General features: G+C 38.9%; 1 protein-coding gene across 1 annotated transcript in view; it reads left to right on the top strand.

Annotated features, from left to right (window-relative positions):
- The first annotated feature begins 2253 nt into the window (after nucleotides 1-2253).
- The window catches only part of LOC128885969 (ly6/PLAUR domain-containing protein 6-like), a 129813-nt gene continuing 108822 nt past the window's right edge, over nucleotides 2254-23244 (top strand). Inside the window, exon 1 of the mRNA XM_054140432.1 lies at nucleotides 2254-3077. The gene's annotated coding sequence lies outside the window, so the exon portion shown is untranslated. The remainder of the gene's footprint in view (nucleotides 3078-23244) is intronic.

Here is a 23244-nt window from a genome sequence, read left to right as displayed (position 1 = left end):
TTCCACGCGCGCGATGACGCAGCTGGCGCAGCAAAAGTCGAGTCTTTTAGCATTTCCAAACATTTGCATTACAGTGCCTTCGCTTCCAGCAATATTCGTACGGTGCAAATATCGATGTTTTGACGTCGATATGTTCTCTGCTCTCTAAATAATTCATCTGTAATGTTTGAACAAGGTGCAGCAACATTTCCTGATGAGACGAGAAATCTCTCGAAGAGCTGTGGTTTGTACGACGTTAACCACTTTGATGTATTCGCAAGGGCTTGAGTCGTCATTCGCTAAAATTTCACGAATTCAAATATTTCGATGTGGACAAAAGATTAATACAGAAAGGGACGAAAGAGAGAAATTATAAATTTTGTACGAAAAACGCGTGGGTTTGAATATATGCGATACAATATCAAGGAAAAAGGCTTAGAAGTGTGCATAAAAGACGAGTTTCCGATGAAAAATCACGGAAATGTTCTTGTTTTCATACAGTTATTAGTACTCTATAACAAATGTAGAAATGAAATTATTCGTAATTAATTTTAATGTAATTTCCGAGGCAAATTAAGAAAATTGACAAATAGAATTGTACAAAGCAGAACGCAATAAAATCTCAGTTTAAGATGGAAGAACATTGCGGATTATGTCACAAGGATACACAGAAGTGCCAACTAAAATGGTTCCGCGAGTCGTAGAACAAGGATCAAGGATCCAGAGCTTGATTGTATTTCATCATCTTAGTAGTAGAGAGCCAGAGAGACTATGTTTGCGAACATTGCGCTCCACCCAAAGACAACTGTTTTGGAAGGGTTCAGCGCATGCGACAGGGTTTACGCTTAGATACAACGCAGGATGAAACAGGTGCGATCGTACACTTGCAGACAGTTATTACGTATTCGCCTAACAAACCAGGTAGCACGAACTTCTAAACATAAACAGTAGAGTGCATCAACGGATTGGAAGTTACCACAAGTTAGAGACATTGTTCTGAAATCACGAGCCACTTCGCATTCGTGCAACTTGCGATTGAATCACGATCGGAAATAAATATTCTCCCACACGAGCAGTACGGGATGCTCGGACTATTTGAATGTACGAATCATGCCTGAATACGTTAAAATGTCTTAAATCGGAAGCTGCCAAAATATGTATAATTTTTTCCAAAGAAGAGAAGTATAACCACTTGGGAACACTTCTTATAATCATAAGAAAAATTAAATGGGACTTGGAGCATAAAGTAAACACGATCGTTTACATGCAAAGCCTCATTTCATTTTCGTACATCTCTAACGAAAAACACAAGAATTGCGCACTTTGTAACACGTGCGAAAGAAAACCAGGATTGCATCTTGGAAATTCTTTCGGACGATATCATACACTTGAAAATAACAAAATACAAATTCTTTCTTTCTTTATTTAAATTGCCTTGTTTTTTTAGTTAAAGTATTAGGTTGTCCAGAAAGTTCGTGCCAATTTCTAAGAAAAATTCAAAAACATGTTTGACTTTTAATATATGTTTATTGAATTACATAGGTGCCATTCTGTTCCACAACCTTTCCACCTTTTAAGGGAATGATACATGTTATTTGTTTTCAACCACTTCGATATATTCAGACCTGTACCACCTATCAAAAATCGACATGGACTTTCCGAACAACCCAATAAATTTCAAATCAAACACTTGAAATCTTTAAGCGCTGCTGGTAACGAAATTGAAATATAATTCGGAGTGCAAAGGGTTATATCTTTCCTCGTAAATGTATAGGAACAAGGTGTCCAAATCACCTACCAGCGTTCAAAATAATAAAGCATCATCACCACGAACACATTAAAACCATATGGCAACAGAACCACCTACACACGTCCAGAGCGCTATATTGGACCGATCAAATTGGAAAACGATTAAAAGCTACCAACAAGTCCCTGACGAGCGCGCCAAAGATAACATCTCGTACATCCGATTGGCCATTTCAATTCCACGCGTCGCTTCATCGAACCATAGGTAAATGGATCTCTTTTTTTCCCCCATACAGAGAAGGCGTCGAGTCGGAGCTACCCCAGCAGGATCGAACGGTGACGATGGTCTGACGGTCGCCCCCGCAATCCAGCATCTCTTCGCAACTCGTGCGCGACCCCAAAGAGAGCGGTATCGAATCGAGGATCTTCGCAGAATTTCGGGGAGCTTCGTTCACCCACGGGTTCTCCCGGGCAGCCGGCACGGCTCAGTATACTGCGTGGCAGCCTGGACCGCAGGCGCCTCCAGTCGAGGGCACGTAGTCGCGTGGGTTGCGTGTCTGCGCGGACGCACACACCAGTTTCCCCTCAACCAGAAGCGCCTGTACGTGCTTTTCGGGGACACGCTTCCGCAGTTTCCCTCTGCGTGGCTGTGGACTCTGGCAACAGCTTATATCCAAACGATCCACCGCGATAAAGTTTCTGTCAGGCAAAATGGAACTGTCGTGGAAACAAACGGAATCGCCGTGTCTACGAAACTGATTTGAACTTGGTATCACCTGCTACCCCGAGCAGCAGCTGATTCCCGCTGACCCACTCCAGAGAGATCCGACGCGAATGGAGTTTCAAGGGAAACGCGGAGGGATTCGGTGATCGGCGTGCCAAGGATCGTAGACCCAGATTGATTCGACCGAATCGATCGTCGTCGGCGTTGGATCGAACGACGTCGATATTTGCGGGTATCATGAGCGCCCGTTCCACGATCCTGTCGTTGGAACGCGTTTGGACAGCCGTCTGAGAATGGTCTCTATAGCTCTCGACGCGGTTCCTGGTGTCTGCGATTTGTGGTGCACCGAGAGCGCCCGTATGTGTGTGCCGTGTATGCCAAGGATGCACGACGACGCATAGACCGCCACCGTGATACGTCGTCCCGCGCGGTTTCTCGTTGCTTACAAGCGGTTGGTACACGGTGTTTGTGGTCGAAAGAGTACCCAGGGATAGACACAGACAGGGGGAGAACACAGCGTGAAGTGTGAAAGCGGAAGAAGCAGAAAGAGATCCTCGAGAGAGTAATGATCGTGACGACGGTTGCGCGGACAAATGAACACCTCGGAACAGCGTTTGGGATATTCCAAGTGAGTAACGGACTAACCGATCCCCGTAGCTTTTAGAGCTCTTTCATGCTAGCGATTTTCTCGTGCGCCAGAGAGTCTGGTCGAAGCGCTAAAAGGCATGGAGCTTGTAGCGCATACTTGGACAACCGCTACTCCGCTATGCGACGATACTTTACCACCCCTGCTAAACCGTACCGATAGTTGAGTCGCTGGAAAGTCGCTAACATAAACGAGCCTTTGAACTCTCAGATTTAATCCTATAGGGAGTCACTTTTGCTGAGTAGTCTGTAAGTTTCGAAGTTTGTGACATCTTCGGGGATTCAAAAGGGGATGTTGTTCCTCCGCATTCGCGAGGCTAATCGAGGTATAGAAGGGAATTCGGCGAGCGAATGAAATTCTTCGAACCGAAAATTGAGACGGAGCCCATTTGCTAAACTGGTTCGCCGAATCCTCGGGGGAAATTCGATGAATTTTCCCCGACTCTCGGCCGCCGTTCGTCGCGTCGCTACTTTGCAATCTTCGTTCCACTCGAGTCCTCCCTTTTGGCCCCGGCTTTGAATATGCGATAAGGAATCGTTCGAGCGTGTACGTTTCCTTGGCCGGCGCATTTGGCGCGAAATCCAACGTGCCGTTGGCACCGGACCGGCCAATAGCGCGCGTCTTCGAGGCCAGTTCGTGCTTAACGAGGGCTTCTCGCTGAAACTTGTCCAGGAAAAGTCTCTTTTTCCTTCTCGACAGACTTGGCCGCGTTTAAATGTACCGCAATATCGCGCTGACCTTCCCAGACGAGTTGTTCGCTGAAATAGCACCGCGATCGTCTTCGACTAGTGTCATTCAGGGTCTTTCGAAATACTCGCGCCTCTTCCTCGAGGAAAACGTCCCGTTAAAAGTCGCTTTGCTCGGAGAAAAGATCGAACAGAGAAACCGATGTAAACTTGATGATAGGACGCGCGGTCTTATCAGACCTGAGGGGAAGCTTCCGTAAAATGGAAATTGAAAGGCAGAACTAAGGGTCTAGAGGACAGGATGAGGACGTATCGAAAGGCAGAAACGATCTTGTGATAAGAGTTTTCTTCGTAGCGGGGTTCACGATTCCAGCGGATTCCAGGGGAATATCCTTGGACCAGTTTTTGCTTGTAAGATGGAGAAATATTAATAACCGTCCGCGAGAAGGTGGCGCATTATTTACGCGATAAGAGCGCCACGGGATTCTGGTGCGAGATCGATAGTTAAAAAGGAACGTTTCACCTTACGTGGCCGCGCGTTATGGGAGTTCTGTCCGCCCGGAAATTTGCGACTTCGTTTTCCCGAACGAAAATTTTTAACCGTGGCCCCCGCCGGCGTGTAACATTACCATTTATATGAAGGGGAGTGGGTACGACGGCGGACGTCGAAATCCAGACAGGAGATCCGATACGAGAAGTGTCGCGAGCAGAAGCGAAGAAGCAAAAACGGTGGAGTGAGACGGAAGTAGGTTTCGAACGACGCGGGGTAGAGAGGATAGTCGACGCGCTTTTTATCATCGCTCTAAAGTGCACATTTCTGTAAGACGAATCCACGTCGAACCGGGAAAAACTCGCCGCTACTGTGTTTCCTTCGCTCTCGAGCGATATGGAAGAGAAACGTTTGTCGTCGATCGCGAGGACTTACCAGGGATGCTCGAAATTCTCGGTCGCCTTTAGAAAAATACAGGAAATACTCGAAAAAGATTTTATCACTGCCAGATGTCGGTACGTACTTTACTCGGTTGAGTCACGGCTGGAATTGAAGCGTATATCGTATCGGGACGTTGACCCTTTTTATTCCTTCAAGAACCTCCCTACCAGTGTCCCCAGCCTCTGTGTACAGATTTTGTGGTACTGTAACTTTTCGACGGGAGTTTCGTGGAACACTGTTCGCGAACAAAAAACGAGAATTTGACTGAGTAATCGTGAATATCCGGCATGCACGAGTTTTCAACAATGCCTTCGTCCACCAGCCACCTCTCTATTCGTTAGCCTTTCCGCTAAAGCGGCGTTCCCACTTGCGCAACACGTCGCGCGGTGCCCACTTGAAACACCTTTGCAAGGCGCGGTTAACCTTTGGCTTTGGTAAACTTTTTTAAGAACTTCGGCTTTACGAGTATAACCCTAGGAGATTCAAAATCAAACTCGTAATGACGTGCCAGTTACATATACCATGTTACATTCTGAAACTGTTTTGTTACGAACTGATTCTTTGTATTTTTCATAAATATAGACAGGTAGTTATTAAAGATTGTAGTTCTATCGTTTCTTAACTTTATTGCATTCTGAAGACAATATCACTCGCAACGAAACACATTTAATCATCTTCTCAATACATGATTATCTTTGGAAAGAAATTTGATCTTCTATGTCTATCAAAGAAGTCTGACTAAATTAAATGATGGGTTTGATATTTACAAATAAATATTTCATTATAAATACGTACGTGAATAAATATTACACTTATTTGTATTTATAATGGAATATTTATTTGAAAATATCAAACATATCATTTAACTTAGACAGATTTCTTGAATAGACATAGAAGGTACGAATATTTATGGAACTGACTGTATATCTCACATCGTGCAACGAACAAGTGAAAATGTGGCTGAAGGAGGTCTTGTAACTCGGAATGCTTAGGCATATTCTTTAAAACAAAAGTATTAATTTTCTAAAAATATGTATGAAACGAAGTGCTTAGACGAAAACATACGCTAATAGTATCCTGATTTGTTCAGTTCTCTTTTGAAGCAACAAAATGTCATTGTTTCGTGTTCAGTATTTCGACGCTTCGAAGTAGAATAATAAACTTACAGGAAATGCGAGACAGTTCCTTAATTACAAAAAAGTGGCAGAATATATCATACTGGGTAAAGTTCTGACGATAAAGAGACAATTACTTTATACACGTGTCAAATTTCGTCAAGATTGGTTCATTAGTGTCGGAGTTTTTAGGTACCTCGGTTGGAAGAGAGTAATTATGAGAAAAACGGCGTTAAAGTTGGAGACCTCGACAGGCGACGGTTTCATTCGCGCAAGGAAATGTATATACTGTAACGAAATTCCCTGGTTAATTACTTTGAATATTTCACGTAATTCGCCGAAAGAGAATAAAAATACCAGTTGCCAATAAACTGAATTCCCTTTGCGTTGTTCGAATATTAATAAATAATTACTGTTTCGCAATCGAGTGCAAAATCAGTCATATCATTTCATTATTTTCACGATGCGGTTAAAGTAGTTAACATTCGTTGGAAATAGCAATAATTATTGTCAATATCGATTTAATTGCATACCTGGGAATGTATTAATAAATATCTCACATTAAATCATTTAAAAGTATATTTCGATCAATCGTATCCATTAATGCGTGTAATTAAGAATATCATTTTATTTCTTTCACCTACCACTGTCTCCATATGTATTTTATTGTGTAGTTAAATGCTTGATATTCATGCTGCTTTAATTACACCTTATATCTTTTATCATATATATTTTTATCTCCAGAAAAATAGGATTTACATAGACAAATTTATTGACTTATCATACGAAGTCAATTATTATAAAATAAAACCTAAGTGCCTTGTAGCTCCAGTTACTACCTAACAGCTTGCGAACAAGTATTGAGCACTACTTTCCTTGTTCCTTTCGCGAAGTCTTCCTATTGTTTTTCTTTCTCTATAGATTTTCCTATTTCAAAATAAATTATACATATCGCTACGGTTCTCACATATATGAAACTATATGTAAATGTAAACAATAACGCTGCAGCAGCTTTGCTAATTTAAAATATTCTTAAATACAAAAATTGTGACACATGTACTAAGAAATATTCCTTCGAATATCCTAAAACTTATTAGCAGAACAGTTTCCGTTTCTTCCGAAAAAATTCGTAAGTGTATTCCTTTTTCTGGGCTGTCCTAGGTAGGGCTCGCTCCTTAATGGAAGACCCTATACAAAAGCCTTTCCTCGCGCGCGTTTCATTAATGCACCAACGGAACTCCGACATGTTCCGTTCCTTCCAACGAAACAAGCTCTTTTCGGAGAACTCTTTCCTTCTGCCAACGTCCCGTTTCTCTAGCGCGTCACGTCCCTGCGCGGCGCGACGGCACGTTTAGATAGACGGAAACTCCGTTCCTTCCAGTGTTAACAGCAACGTCCTCCGTTGATCGCGCGAGCTTATTTCTCTCGAGACGGCCGCGTTTCCTTTCAGAAGGGACAAATTTTTGCGAACACGCCACGGAGCCTCCCAAGACGCTCGCACACGTTCGAGCGAAGACGGCATTAGCATTTAAATGGCGAAGGTAGGGCCGAGTTACTCGCGGCAGTCGCGCGGATTTTACGCGGGATCGTACGTGCGAACAAAATTCACCGAAGGAACCAAGGAACGCTAAGTGGCGAACGTGGGGAAAGATAGAGCTTGCAAACTTACCTTTACGACATTTTTAGAGGCGGCTGCAGTATCCTGTTACTGCAGCTTCGATGGTTTTTCGTATTAGCATTTACACAGAGTTAATTGGCTATATCGTGCGACGCGCCGCGGAGATAAAAATACGAGATGCCGCCCTTGGGAGCCGCTTCGCCTAAAAATCGAAGGAATTCGGGATGGAGAGAGCGGTGGTTCGTCGAATTCGCGTTACGAGGATCATCCTATCATGCGATCGTAATTTTCGTTCGTCGTTTTCTTTCGGTAGCGTGATACCGTGGCTCGAGGGAGAGTAATCGACGCCTCCTTGTTCTTCGTGGCTCAATGAAAGCCTTGGACGAAGTTAAAATGAAATCTAAATCCACCTAGGAGTCGAAGTCGATGGTAGATAGAGGATGCGGTAGTGGAGGAACGGTATCTTTATGGTCTCAAGAGTCGGTTTCTTTTTCTTTGTATTTTCTTACAATTTAGCATCTTAGGAATATTGTCTTATAAAGGAACTCCCCCAGTGGCACAGCGAATATTTAAATGAGCGTATGCACAGTAACGGAGTTTGGAATACTTGAAACAATGATGTGTAGGGTGATTCCGATTAATAATACAGAAGACGAATGCCCAAAGGAGCAGACGAGAACGGGAGAATTCCATAGGTTTACTCGTTTTAAACAGTACCTGGGGGACAGCAGAGAGCCACGACACTCTACGTCTCACCGCCGGGTCTCAACCTCAACACTTATCATATCACACTGAGACCATTACCTGAGTGACGTTTTATTAAATTAAGGAGCTACGTCTTAGATCAGAGACAGGGAACCTACTTACACTGGAAGGCTGTAATGTACTTAACCGAGTTCCTATTTGGGTCCTAAGTAAGAGAATATCGGCTAAGATAATCCTTCGAGTTGCTTGTATTCTATTCAGCAATTACTTCTGCCAAATAAGGAAAGTATTCGTTTTACGACATGAAAGATAAATTTATTATTCGCTGATAAATTCCTAAAAGGTTATAGATGGTATTAAAAGTACGGGCTTCTCATTTTTTATTTAGGATTTAAACTACTACGACGATTAATGTACGAATTTCGAAGGTCTTCTTGAAGCCACTCAATTTTAAATACACTTACCAGAATTATTGAAATAGGTAACTTGTTTAATTTCTGGTGCTATTCTTTTGTATTAGATAAAAAAATAGATTTCATCTATAATCTTCTTGGCGGGAATTTAAAATATTTCTACCAAATTATATTAAACGAAATTTTAAATTTTCAAAGTTATAGCCGCTTATATCACGTGGAAATCAGGGTCAATTCAGGTAAACAAATTAAACAAGACAACTATAAATGTTGTGTGTAAATAAACGTAACAAATTTCATAAGTTTATATCCAATTCTTTGATTGCAAACAAATCATGAAAATTGACTCAAAACTGATGAAAGAAGAAGTACCCTTTTAAAAGATTAGAACTACTTCTGTTCCCTCTAATTAGAATAGACATGCGTTGGCCATCACCAGATCAAGTGATAGAAAGACGTATAACATAGAGTTTTATGGAATGTAGGATTTCGTTCACTTTGAGAAAGAAGAAAAGTCTTAATATCATAGTCGTAGAAGCGTTTCTAACTGTAAGTTTAAATAGTTTTAATAAGACTGCCTGATAAGGAATAGATTTGGAAAGAAAAGTTTAGTTGTGGAAGAAATTGCAAGTCGCATTCAATCAGATGTTTTAGTCTAACTTCGTGAGGCTAGCGACTGGGAAAAGTTACGACGCTTATCGTATATGTAGATGGGAAAACATAAAATCAGTCTTAGGAAGATTCGATAAGATCTTTAATAAAAGCTACGGGTCTGAGATTTAACATGGTAATAGACTATTTATTACTGATATACTACCTTTGCTTGGAATTTATTTCAAATTATCTGATTTAATAGAGCTACAGGTTCTTGCAATTCTAGCTATATTATATGTAGTTAATAACTGAATGCATATACGCAAATGCTTGTACCCTCGCTGTATACTAAGTAAGCTAAGCCTAAATTCAAATTCATATATTTCAAACAGTGTTTAGTTATACACACATGTACATAAGTTTTTTTCATGCTTTCAAACTTATCTTTACGAATTCTTTTTTTACAAAATATAAGATTAATTAACGTAGTCGTAATTGACATTCAAATTACATAATCCGTTTTATTGTAATTAAGTATACTTTCGTTAAAAATGTGAAACGATCGGATACACGGTATACTATTTGAGCTGTATTAAAAGAAAAAAGAAAAACGTTTCATTTGGAAAAGTGTTTAGTTATACAGAGATTTCGCGTGAATCTCATTACATCCAACACAGACTAATAAATACCATCCCTTGTGACGCCACGAAGAATCCGAGCTTCAAGTTTCACGACTCGCGCCATGCTTGATCCCATCGCTGGCAAAGTGGCGGGAGGAGGTCACAAATGGTAGCAGAGAGAATCAGGTGGGAAACAATGGATAAGGTAGAAAGGAAAGCTGTGGGGGTGGTGGTAGTGTGGCAGGTCGGGGGCGCGGAGGTGTGTGGTGGGGGTTGGATGTAACTGCTCTTATTTCTTCTCGCTGCCGTCGCGGCCCAAGCCGGAAACAAAAGGCGATCCGACATCAAACATTCAAATTAGAAAACTCCCCCGCCGGTCCGTCCGTGGGCCGGATTACCCCCTTTCAGCAACCCCCACCTCCGTCCCAACGAAAAGGATCAGGCAACCGTCCCCCCCCACCCCCTTCCCTCTTTCCGCGGCGTTAAAACCTCCATCCTACTTTCCTGGAAACCACATACGATTCCGGCGGTTGGTACAGTTGCTTGAGCCGCGTTTAAGCTTCCAGCCTACTTTCGCAAACCCGCCTACGATTTTCGAGGCTCGCGGATCGCCGTGCACGGGCTGCTGTTTGCCCTTGCTAGCTTGCGCGCCCACACAACCGCCCCTTCCCCTCATGAACCTGTACATATTTGCCCGCGGTCGGAGGCGTGGGCGAGATTGGCCGCCCGCGTTAAAACAAGGAACACGAGTGCGCCCGAGCGCGATCAAACAGAACCACCGGGATGGGTGTACTCGTTGAAATTGAAACGATGGAGGAAGACCCTGGTGCAGCCGTTTAGATGTTATTGAAATAACGGAGGCGTTAAATATCCCTGGTTCAAATTTCCGGGTCCTTTGTGCGAGATTTGCTTTCAAAAGGGCGTGTACAGCGTAACAAGCTTGGCTGGACCATGATTTTTAATCTTTTGCGCTCGAACACATTTTCGCTAGGACGATGTAGCAACTCTCGACGATTTTGCGGATATTCGACGAGCATCTTGCGTAGCCGTAGTTGGAGAGCCAGTGACGATTTTACTTATGTCATTTTGAAATGAAGATAATGACCCTTTCTTTTGTGATCGTTTCTCGCAATTTGAGTCGCCATCTTGGATCAACTATTTTGAATTTCTAAATTCTGAGTTCAGATGTGGGATCAGCGATCCGAGAAACCCCTGTATACCAAGTTTCATCAAATACTAATCGTTTTTCGCAATTTGAGCCACCATCCTGGGTCCGCCATTTTGAATTTCTAAATTCTGAGTTCAGATCTGGTATCAGCAACCTCAAAACCCCCTGTACATGAAGTTTCATTGAAATCGAATCACTTTTCGCATTTTGTCCTGCCGTATTAGATCCGCCATTTTGAATTTTTAAATTTTGAGTTCAGATCTGAAATCACCTACCTCAAAAACCCCTGTATACCAAGTTTCATCAAAATCGAATCACTTTTCGAATTTTGTGTTGCTATATCCGGTCCGCCATTTTGAATTTCTAAATTCTGATTTCAAATTTGGAATTAGCGACCCCCAAAACCCCTGTATACCAAATTTTATCAAAATCATTCGAAAGGAAAAGTAGATATAAATGTTTCTCTTTTAAAGAACTTTAAGGGGTTTTCCAACCAGAAAATACTACAATGTTTACTATTATTTCTCGGAATTTAGAGGGGGTTTCTTTCAGGAATTACTACTACAATGTTTACTAGTATTTCTCGGAATTGGAACGGTCTTGCAAGGACGCTGTATGTATATAGGTCACTACGTGTGTCAGTCATTCGTAACTGTCTATAAAATAGGAAACTTTGAGATGTCGTAACTTGGCGTAGAACCGTCCGATTTTATTCTAACAAAATGCAAATTAAAAAACGGATTTTCTACTATCTAATGGGTTATTATTATCATTGTTGGGTACTCTAAAACATTTGGTTTGTTTTTATAACAATGGCGTGGAATCGTCCGATTTGATTCTAACAAAATGCAAATTGAAGGGCGTAATTTCTACTTTCTAATAAGTAGTAATTATCATTGTCAGATATTCTTAAACAATTGTTTATTTATAAAAATGAACTCGGGGTGGAATCATCCGATTTGATTCTAACAAAATTCAAATTGAAGAACGGAATTTCTACTTCTGATTAATAGTTATCATCATTATTAGTTACTCCTAATTTTTGTATATTTCAAATTACTCCGTATAAATAAATAGTCAGTTATACTTTTATACAAAAGGGGTTCGTTCATAACTTCGTACTTCTGTCGCTTCTGAAAAACAAAGTGGAACTGGGAAAAATTGAAAATCATAATGTATAATGACAGTAAAGGGAGCAACTGATTTTACATCATTATGAAAAACTTGATTATGAGAATCAATGATTAAAACTGTAAAACTGATTAATAATTTTGCGATAAACAATATTATTTGGAATATTGAGAACAAAATTGTATGGGCTAGGACACAATTACTACCGAGTTATGCTGGTAACGTTGTTGAAAAATATTGTTTCGAGAAAAATGTAATTAAAGTTTCGCCGGCTAACCCGGTATGATGTACTCTTCAAAAAGCTCCACATTATTTTTAATTAAAATTTTGAACAGAGCGTTTCATAAATATCGATATATTGGTGCTGAAATACTTTGTCCATATTTGCGTCACAAATCAAATTATTGTTTCCTCGAAGCTGCTTTGAGGTTTAACAACAGCTTTGACTCGTGCTTCGTTTGTACGCGCTACTTCAACAGCTCTTTGTCCGTTACGTGTGCACTATCTTCTAATTAGCGTAATAAGAGCATTAAAATGATAATAATAATACACTCGGATTACTCGGTAAACGCAGAATAATAGCAGACAATTTAAATCCCGCCGATCTCCCTGCTTTTCGCGGAACCAGCATTTTTCGCGTGACGCTGGTGAAACATGCATTTACTTTATCGCTACATCCGCACGGTTAATAATATGCAAACAGATACTGTGTTATTCCTCTTTTTACAGCGAATTTCGGTTGAGATAGCGTCTATGGGTGCGATTTCTTAACAGTGGAGTTCCATGCAGAGGGCTGAAGGACCCTCGCCTGTGACGGAGATAGTGAAACATTCATAAGAAGCTTATAAGCACGTAAAAAGTTTCATTACTCTTCCAGACAGCCGTAGGAATGCGTCTTCCAGGGGATCGTGCCACATAACTCACACCAGCGACTCCGAAAGCGAGGTTTTGTTTCCTCGAGTGCGTACAGGGTGTCGCCTGCGGAATTCCTCAGCTTTACTTTTTGCGCACGGAAACAGATTTAATAGCTTTTTGGGATGCACGGTTCCACGTGTACACCTTTTAGCGACATGGACTGTTTTACTAATGCAGGTGAAATTCTACATCATTGGGATCTTTATTATTGCATGAATAAATGTAAACGGTATTTGACGTTACAAATACGAAATATATGACATGCAATCTTATTTAATACAATCTACATATATTTAACAAAACCTGGTCGATTAAAAATAATTCAGGATTAATTTAATTTAGTTAATGCGGTTGGTTCGATGTAATTTTTGACCAATTTACTTTAGCTGATTGTAAAAATGTACATTTGATGAAATCTGGTTTTTTTCTGACCAATTTAGAGTAGTTCATTACCAATATTAATATTAACATTTATTAATGTCTAGTTAGTCAAATGTAACTTCAATTGATTATACTCTAATAATATGGTTTTCGTTCATATCTTATAATTTTTCGGAAACTTGGATTACTATAGAATTACATTCTTTTACATACAGGTTGACCTATATAACATTTACATCCCGATATCTCGAAAACTATTTGATCGATTTTCATATTTGGTATCTTGAATTGTACGTACCTGAAGAGTCTTCAAACTGGAATCGAGGTTGATCGTCTAACTTCTGTTGCGTGCGTTAACGAGGATTAAATTAAAAACTTCTACTGAAAACCTCATTGAGGAGATACATTTTTTAATTCTTTGGACGAAAGCAATTTCGCTTGTCTGAAATATTTCTTTGTTGGCTTCTATTAAAAAAATATAACGATTAATATTCGAACAAATTTTAATTTAAAAACAAATTTACTTATTCAAAAACGACACAATAATTGGCAATTAATAATGATGTGTACTTCTCTGGAAAATAATAAAATAATAAAAATTCATCGCATACTCAGGAATAAGACAGAGGCGTGAAAATTTAAAAAAAATTCTCTCAACCTGATAAATAGACAAACTTTGGTCTATGTAGAAGAATATTCTACGAATGTAGACGTCGACTTTTGAATTCGGCGACACTTACACGGTTCACCCTATACATCATCCCCGTATGAGAAATAAATCTGGGGTCCAGATGCTTTCGTATACGGACAAGCAGTTTCGGAAAAGTTTCTCCGTTTTCAGCGGAAAGAACCTTTTCCGTGAAAACCCTTCATCTTTTCCTCGAGAGGCCTACGCGACGAAAATGCGCTCAAAGCTCAGTGGTGCGCAAAGTCTAACCATTTCATCGACTCTGGTCAGACTATCAAATAAAACTAACAATAAATTTAAAAATTTATACACAAAGTATGTAGTTCAAATATTATAAATACGCAAGTTGTTAGAATCATTGAAAAATATATCACACAATTGTATTCCATGTGATGTCACGTGCAATTGGGAACATGTTCAAACGTGGAACTTTGAACATGTTCTCCGTCGTACGTGACATAACGGGAGCTGTCGGTGTCTCTGAAGCACATTCCAACAAATTGTATTTATAACAACTAGCAAGTAACGACTACTACAATTATTCAAGCCTTTCGGTGTATGATTTTGGAAGGTTTTCAAACAGGAATTTGTCTTTCTACTTCTGATCTAAAAATAAAACGGAGGGTAAGTTAAAAATTTTAATTGAATACTCCTATAAGAAAATATATTTATGAATTCACTGGACGAGAACAATTTAGTATTGTTTGAAACATTTTATTTGCCATAATGTTCATACTAACAAATATGTCTAAAGTTTTCATTTGAAGTTTTGGTAGCTATATGTAAAAGTAATAAAATTGAAATTGATAATTGTTATGCCATCTTTGAATATATCTACACATAATTCTATTTTTATTGTATTCGTTATAATTTCTTCTATTCGTTTACAGATTTAGGTTCAGTAACTCTCCTCGTAACATAAAACTTGAAGAATTATTTCGTCTCTTTGGCCCACTACTGAAAAAAGTTGTGCACCACTAGCCTAGTAATTCGAGAGGGGAATAAGAAATTGTTATACCCGGTGGCAAACCGCGTACCATACTTTATTTATCAAAACATAACTCGTCTTGCCTATTAACATCCACTCCACCGAAGAAGCGTGAAATTTTTAATTATCCGACACGAACACGAAATGTTTTTTAAATTCGTTCGGCGAAAGCAGCTTGTTACGTACAGATCCATACTTCACGAATGATCTACGTACTTTTTAACACTTTCGCAGCTGACGATTCGCAAGCGTGACCTACAATTGAGATACCCCATGGCAATTTACGAAAATTTATAAACTAATGCTACAGGTTTCTGGTAAGAATATATTGTAAATAAAATGAAAATGAAAAGATTCAACTTTTCCACTTTTCTGTTGCAAATTAAATTCTACTCTATCCTATCGAAAATTTTGTGGATCACGAAAGCTTATATATTTCATTTCTAGCAATTTATGTTCTATAGGTTACGTTTACGAAGAACGAGGTTTCTGCTGCAAGAGTGTTGTTAAACGAGATGTCGACACATAAATCCGTCTTGGAACGAGAAAGTGATGTGGCTTAGATTCGAATTGGGTGCAATATGTAGAGCGCGATGGTAGACGGATTCTCTTGGATGCGGGATGATTCGACGCGTAAAAATCAATTGAAAACACGCAATAAATTTGTTTCATACGTGGCTTTGTTTTCGAGAAAATCGATTTAGAAAATTGATGTGGTGCGCGTGCTATTGAATAGAGTTTGACGGATGCGTCTGACTATTATTCGATATTTCTACTTGTGTTGGAAGTGAACATCGACGGTGGTGTAGCGCTATCCATTCTCCAGTGGTCTTACTAACTTCCAAGTAACTGTAAATGTTTAAAGTATCAAATATTTTAATTAATTTATTAATATCTTCATTGTACGTTTTCGATTTACTTTTATACAAGAAATTATTCTACTGAGCATACTATTCTCTCTCAAACAAAATAAAGATAAGCAATAACGCCAAGAGATTAAAAGTGTAGTTAAAATTCAAGTACTTCATTTTTCTTGAGGTTGGAACTTTTTTAATTGGATGTGAGCTTGTTAAGGGTCTCAATTTATATAACAGAAACAAGGACCAGGCTTTCGGTTGAATACATATCGCGATGGAGGCAAATTTTTCTCAAGAAAATCCATCTGTCTAATAAATTTTTGCATGTGAATCTCTACTATTTATTTTTTATCTTTATTTCATCTCTTTTGATGATATTCTTTTACGAACATTTACGTAACTTTTGCTTTATTTTAATACTACTGTTTTCCATTGCTACATGAGCATGTATTTCAAGTTAATAGAATTATGCAATCCTTTATCTCGCTTGTTACATTATTAGACAATAAATTGTTCTCCACCTTCTGGTTTACAAGCGCTTACCGGGCTGGGAGAAAATTATGACCGAGAATAATTGATAATTCCATGTTCTTTAAATGGGATGAAAAATGGAGCTTGTAGCTGCCTTTTTACTACCATCGGACCAAAATCTTTTAGTTGGGAAAATTCCTACTAAAATCCTCCATAATGTATGCGTTCTTTCCTTTTGTATGTAATGAATGGAACAATTAGCATTACCAGCAATTAAATTTATTAAACGTTAAGTCTTTTCATGCTCCCCTTCAATTGGCTTCAGTTAGAATTTCTACGTCATTAGTTAGTATAAAAAATTTTAATAGGCATATACTATAATTTAATTTCCAAAATAGAAAAAATAATCTAGAACTTATAAATCTATGCTTAAACTTACATATACTCGCTTCAAAGGTTACAAGAATTTGGAAGTGCATTTTAATCACTTTACCACTTTTCTGTTTACAATATTATCATGGAAAAGTAGTCCTTTCTGCATGTTGAATTAGAATAGCGTGTTCTTTAAAACATTTAGGTTGTTTCACACATTTCTTTAAAATAAGCTCTAATCATGTCAGATTCGGAACATTCAACGTTCAATAAGTTAAAACAATAAAGTTAAACAATTTCTTTCACTAAGTTTTTAATTTACTTGATTAACAATGAAACAAGCAAACAGATGCTGAAAAAAACCTGCACGACGTCGAGAATTTTAACGAAGTTTCCCGCCCATGGAGCCAAATTTGCTTGCCACAAAAGGCAGTAACCAGCATTTTTCTAATTTAACTAAAAAATTCTCACGTACCAGGGACACATCTGCGAAATGAATCGACCCCACTCGCATAATACCTAGCAGCAAGAATACATACTCTAAAATAGCAGAAAGATGTTCAATTCATCTTGGAGCCGATATTATCCTTGGTCTGGCCACGTTCGGTCTCATGCTACTTCCAGTAGACTCGCCGCGTGAAATTCGAAATATCTCGCTGTTAAAGTGAAACGACTTTTAGCAACGGCACCCCATAAATTCCCCTGTTTGAATTCCCTGTCGCAGTTTCGCTTTTGAGTCGGAGCCAGCGCGACAGTAGTTGAAGTCGATAATTTCTCTCGCGGACGGTCGCGGTTCGTCGGCTCTTTTACTTTCTCGCGCGAGAAAAAAATTCACCCCCAGTCGATAAAAGTAAACGTTAGCTGCAAGCCGGAGTCGACTTCGCAGCCGGATGGGAGACGTGCCGATAATTAATTCCGTCGAGTCTAATGCTCGTTTCGACGTTGACGAAGCGATGGAAGAAACGTCCTAACCGATACGCGCGTTTCCATCGCTGTAGCGAAAGAAACCAGACTCGCGAAAGAAATCGACAGAAGTAAGAAGATTACTGGCAAAAGTATTGGTATATTTATCGCAAGAAAATCTATTTAGTAAGTGAGTAAGAAAGTTTGTTCTGAGGTTCTTTCTTATGCGAAAAGAGTGATTAATTTATTACAGAGTGTAAGAATGGCGTTGATATAAATTAATTTTAAGATACATTTCTGTGAATAATCTTTGAAGTAGCGATGATTGAAACTCAATAGAGTAATTTGAGACGGTGTAGTTAACCAAACAAACATTTTTTCTATGAAAAATCAAGATCACCTTGACTTTTTCGTTTAGTCCAATATCCATCCGTTATTTGTTAGAAATCGCCAGAATTCTGCCTTTAAGAAATTTATTTGAACGAAAAACTGATCGAAGCTGGTCATTTGGCATGCCTCCATTGTAGTAAATTTCGACTATGAATAAAATTTGGACTAACCAGAATTGGCAATTGTTCAGTGGTGCCAAATTCAGGTCAACGACCCGATGAGGAAGAACATTTCGATCTGAGGGCAGGTACGGTAAGTATCGGTTATAGTGGGTTTACAGGTGCAAAGAACCGAAAGCAATTTCCTTACTTAGTGGGAACGAGGTACTTAGATTCAGAAAATTTAGTGGGTCAAGTTTATTGTAACGATGCAAACAACTTCGATCCTCTTTTTCAGCTTTCACCAAACATTCTATTGGTAACATTGTAAATTTAGGTAACTGGTCTATCGAAATTACTTTCTTTCATGCGAGGTAAATACTCCAACTGCACTATATGTATGTAAATATTTTATAATAGATAGGAGGAACTGAGAATAAATTTATCAATTTTATATTTGCCTAATACTGTTTGTAAAAGAGAATAACTTTCCACTGTGTAGCTGATATCCATCTAAATAAAAGATGATGACATACACAAATCTAGAACATGTACGAATTTATTGCTTATGGTAACAAACATATTTTTCCACGCTTAAAATTTTAATCTATGCATGAGTCGTTTATATTAACCAGTAAGTATCAGCATAGAAAATTCTTGAATGCCAATAACTTTCTCATTCTAAATAATAGTAACTAGATTTATGTATAAAGACGACGTTACTTTTACCATTTCAACGAATCGAATTTTACGTGGTCTTGGTATGTTTTATTCATTTCATTCTGAGTTCCAGTTTGCTACTGAAATTACCGAAATTGAAGTGTCTAGTAACTTATTAGTTTCTACGTCACTCTAATATACTCAAGTATATCAAAGGTAACTTCCTTTCAGCGCTGCGTAACTTTTACATCACAGTACCATGCCAACTACAAAGTAGGCGAAATATATAATTTAGTAGACAAAGTTGTTCTTCTCTCAGATCCCCGACTTGAAGAGAGAAGTACATCAAACATTTCGAAAGACTTCTGTTTCTATTATCAAATTATCCGTCTGTTATCGTCGACCAAGTTATTACAGAAAAATATATTGAGAAACAATGCTATGCAAAGTAATTGTAACGTAAAACAAAATAACATAATATAAATCTTTTTTCTATAAAAAATCTGAATTAGAAGATCTCCCAAATTGTATTGCAGCCTGTATGTATTAGCTTATTGTTAGAGAAACACTAAATGCCTCGGGGGTGCGCTACTAATTTGTTGAGAAACGCAGAATACTGCTACCTTCGCGACATGTTTTCCTTTCAGTTCGAGTCATTAAAAAGGAAAATTGCTGGGAGGGGGTGGGGATAGAGAAACGAAGGGACGAAAGATAGGTCAATTGCAGACTCGACGAACGGGCAAGGAAATGATGCACCGGCTGCGGAACGAGCGCGGGACAAGTGCGTTCGTATCTTGGATTCCTTTTAATTACTGCCACCACGCCGGATATTTGTATCGCTCGCGACGCTCGTCTTTGTCTGTGCGCGCGAGAATGAGACTTCGACGAACAGCTGGAACAATGGGGAGGTCGTGGTCGTGGATAAACAAGGGTTCGAGGGGAGAAATTGCGAGCAGTGACGTTTCCTTCTCGAATTTTAGTTGCGACTCTACTGTACGCTTGGAACTACTATTCCAAATCTGCATTATAAATAATGCGTTACGTAAATAAATCAATACTGAAATAATTAAAGAAATTTTTAATGAACATAGAAGTATCGTCTTTTCAAGCTGCAGTTTTTCACAAAATAACTAGAAATAATTGCTGCATTAGCATCATAAAATGACCAAATAAAACTAAATTAACTTATTCTAAGATACCTTCTCGTTATATATTATTAATTAATTTGCAACAGAGTGTACGTATACCTATCACTTCCCGCTTGTATTATTCGTACAAAGAAAAGAGCACTGCATTCCGACTACAATCGACGGTCGAATATGTCACCATTTTATTGGAAAAAGGACAAGGACAGAGAGCGGTGAAAAGTGCATCGTCCTTTCCAAAAAATGGACTGCCGGGAAATCTTGTTGTATCACTAATTGCGGGACACCGTGTATGCTCCATACGAACGTGACAGACGTCTGTAACGAGAGCCATTGAACCGAGCACGCGCGCGCCACGCGTATTATTCAAATCGATTTTCCAGTAAACGGAAACTGCTAGAAAAAATTGTATCCGACTACTTCCAGAGAAATCTCGTCTTTATCGCCAATTTTAGGACATTCCGTATAGGGGGCGGGTATTCTTCGGGGTTGTTCGAAAGTTCACCGAGCGAATAAAACCGAATTTAGAGAAAGGAAGTTCGCTGGTGGGTAAGGAAAAAAAATAGCGAAAGTTCAACGGCGATAATTTAAATGGAAGAACGAAGATGGCCGTGGGAGGCAGAGAGGGTCGGAAAGGGCGCCGATAGGAACCAAGATGAAAGTAACTCCTCGGTTCGGTTTCATTTCGTCGTTCGAAGAGGAAGACTAGCCACGCATTTCTTCTTCGTCCTCCACCTCCTTCTCTTCCTCCTCCTCATCCCTCTCCTTCATCCCGACCCTACAGGCGAAGGACCGCAGTCGAAAGTAACAATGCAACTTTGGAATACTGTCTTGTGAGAACTGCTAAGTTTTAGAAAACTCTTTGTATACTAAATCACAAAACTATTCGGACACTGAGGTATATATATATTACTTAAACGGTTTATAGCAGATTTTTTCAATCGTTTTGGTTTAGATGCTCAATTGATCAGATCCGTTTTTTAATTAGTTCCCATTAATACTTTCAGTGTTAGATAAATACTCGTGAAAATATTTATGAGGCTAAAAATTTTGTTCACAGACTACTCGAAACTATATAATGCAACATTTGCAATAGTATTTACTGCAAATTTTTAAATATCTTTTGCATAATTTAATAATATTTGGTTCTTATTTCGAGATGTAAATCACTTTGTTCACAAATCTTTAGACAATTACTTTGCTTAGATAGTATTTGAGGAAGAGCAGTGAAATCCTTTTCAACTAAATGCAAAGTAAAACTGCATAACGATAATAATTTACATTGAACACCAAAGATTTGTTGAAATCGGCAAGCGTTCGCATACTTTTTAGCGGAAGTGTACATATACCCTAACGGTACGAATTCCATCGCAGGTGTCGCAATAATATTTCCTCAGCTCCAGCCTCGTGGAATTAACTTTCGAGCTAGAAATTAAAAATAAATACATTTCCATTGGCTGCCATTTATTTCGGTGGAATCCACGATTGACCTTTCCACCTCTCGTCGTCCCTGCGACGACATTTGTCCCCGGTTATTTCGAATTCAATTCCACCTTAGCCGGGTGAGCCTCGGCCAGAGATAAACGCAATCAAATTCCACACCGAAGAAATATTACCAGCGGGTGTATATTCAACGAGGGTTGCTTCGCTAATTCTATTGCGCCAGTGCTTTTGCGTGGTAATGTAAAGTATATGCGACAATACAGCGACTCACAGCAATTAAAAAAAAAAATTATTTTAAAGATTCGTCATTTATTCTACATAGACACTTTATTGACAATTCATTTTCAAATATCGAGTTCAGTCTTAGAACCAGCGCTCTCGAAAAACCCTGTGTACCAAATTTCATTAAAATCCAGTCACTTTTCATATTTCTCCCGCCAGATTGGATCTGCCATTTAAAGTTTCTAAATTTTGAGTTCAGTAAAATCGTGAAATAAAAGCATTATCTATAACATCATGACCAACAAAAGAAAACAATAGTTGCTCGACTCCCTAGAACCTTTAATTTTTTCTTATCCCAAGATGGTTTTTGTATCGACGATGATTTATAAATGTAAACCGTTTGTAAAATGTTTAACTGCTTCACCCTGTCTGTACACTGCAGAAATGGTAGGTTGGCTTTTAAGTCTGATTCATAACACTATAATCTCCTGAATTATACTGTAGATATAACATAGATTATACTATAGAATCGTGTAGTATAATCTAGCTTAGGAGATTATACTGTTATCAATCAGACCCGTTAGCCAACTTTTCATCTTTGCATAGCACATACAAGCTGAGCGTATAGATCTTTGAAGCGAGTACTTTACCGAACTACCACACCTTGCGTCTTTTAAATAATAGAACTAAGAGAAGTTAGCTAAGGGTAGTTTCGTACTCGAACTTTGTCGATAAAAACTTTAAAAGCGATCGCAAGATCGTCGAACATTGTCGAACAATGATGGCATTTAGGGCAAAAGTCAATTTTATATCTATTCCCTTGCGTTGTAAGGACATCTTGGGTATTTTCTTACAAATGAAACTATGCACGAACAACATCAGAGGATATACATTAATTATTGATATACAGAGTGGACCACGCAAACTTTACACCATTGCATAAAAAAAACTTTGTAAACAATTATATGATTTTCGGGGTAACAACATATATCGAAGAACGTTGGATTCTGAGTAAAGAATTATTGGTGTTTCGTAGTTTTAAATGTAACAGTTGATAAATACAATAGTTTCTCTTCGGTTCTCTATAGTTTGCGCACTATCGACAACATCGCAAGTGTCTATCATAATCATAATCCTGTACTGAAGTTGCTGTCGGTGTTTGAACACATTTACATATTAGGGAGGTATGTTCCTGATCAATAATTACTAGCTATATGCTCGCTGTAATACCTTGCCAAAGGAAACTAATCACAGTGTAGAATGAATAATTATTCGTTACGAAACTCAACGCTTTGTTTAGTGTACGACACGATGACCAACTACTACGATTTTCGCTTAGTAATTACTCCAGTTCTAGAAACATAGTTCTTGCAACGTCTCTCTCATGGTAAGGATTTGGTTAGACTGTGGTTAGGCTTTAGTTAGACTTGGTTAGGATGTTTTGGTTAGAAAAAAACTCAAGAATAAATGTTCTCACAACCCCAGAGGCTAGAAGGAGAATTTACCTCGATGAATCCAGTAACGAAGGGATGGCTAGTTATTAGGATCATCGCTCTCCTGGTTTTAGTTAGCTTTGAGGATGGATTAAACACAGGTCGGTGGCCTTGGGACCTTTGGTGAGATAAGTATTTAGGT

Source organism: Hylaeus anthracinus, unplaced genomic scaffold (assembly GCF_026225885.1).
Source record: "Hylaeus anthracinus isolate JK02 unplaced genomic scaffold, UHH_iyHylAnth1.0_haploid 11982, whole genome shotgun sequence".
Taxonomy (NCBI): Eukaryota; Metazoa; Arthropoda; class Insecta; order Hymenoptera; family Colletidae; genus Hylaeus; species Hylaeus anthracinus.
The sequence above is the reverse complement of the archived record's forward strand: the minus strand, read 5'-3'. Positions and strand labels throughout refer to the sequence as shown.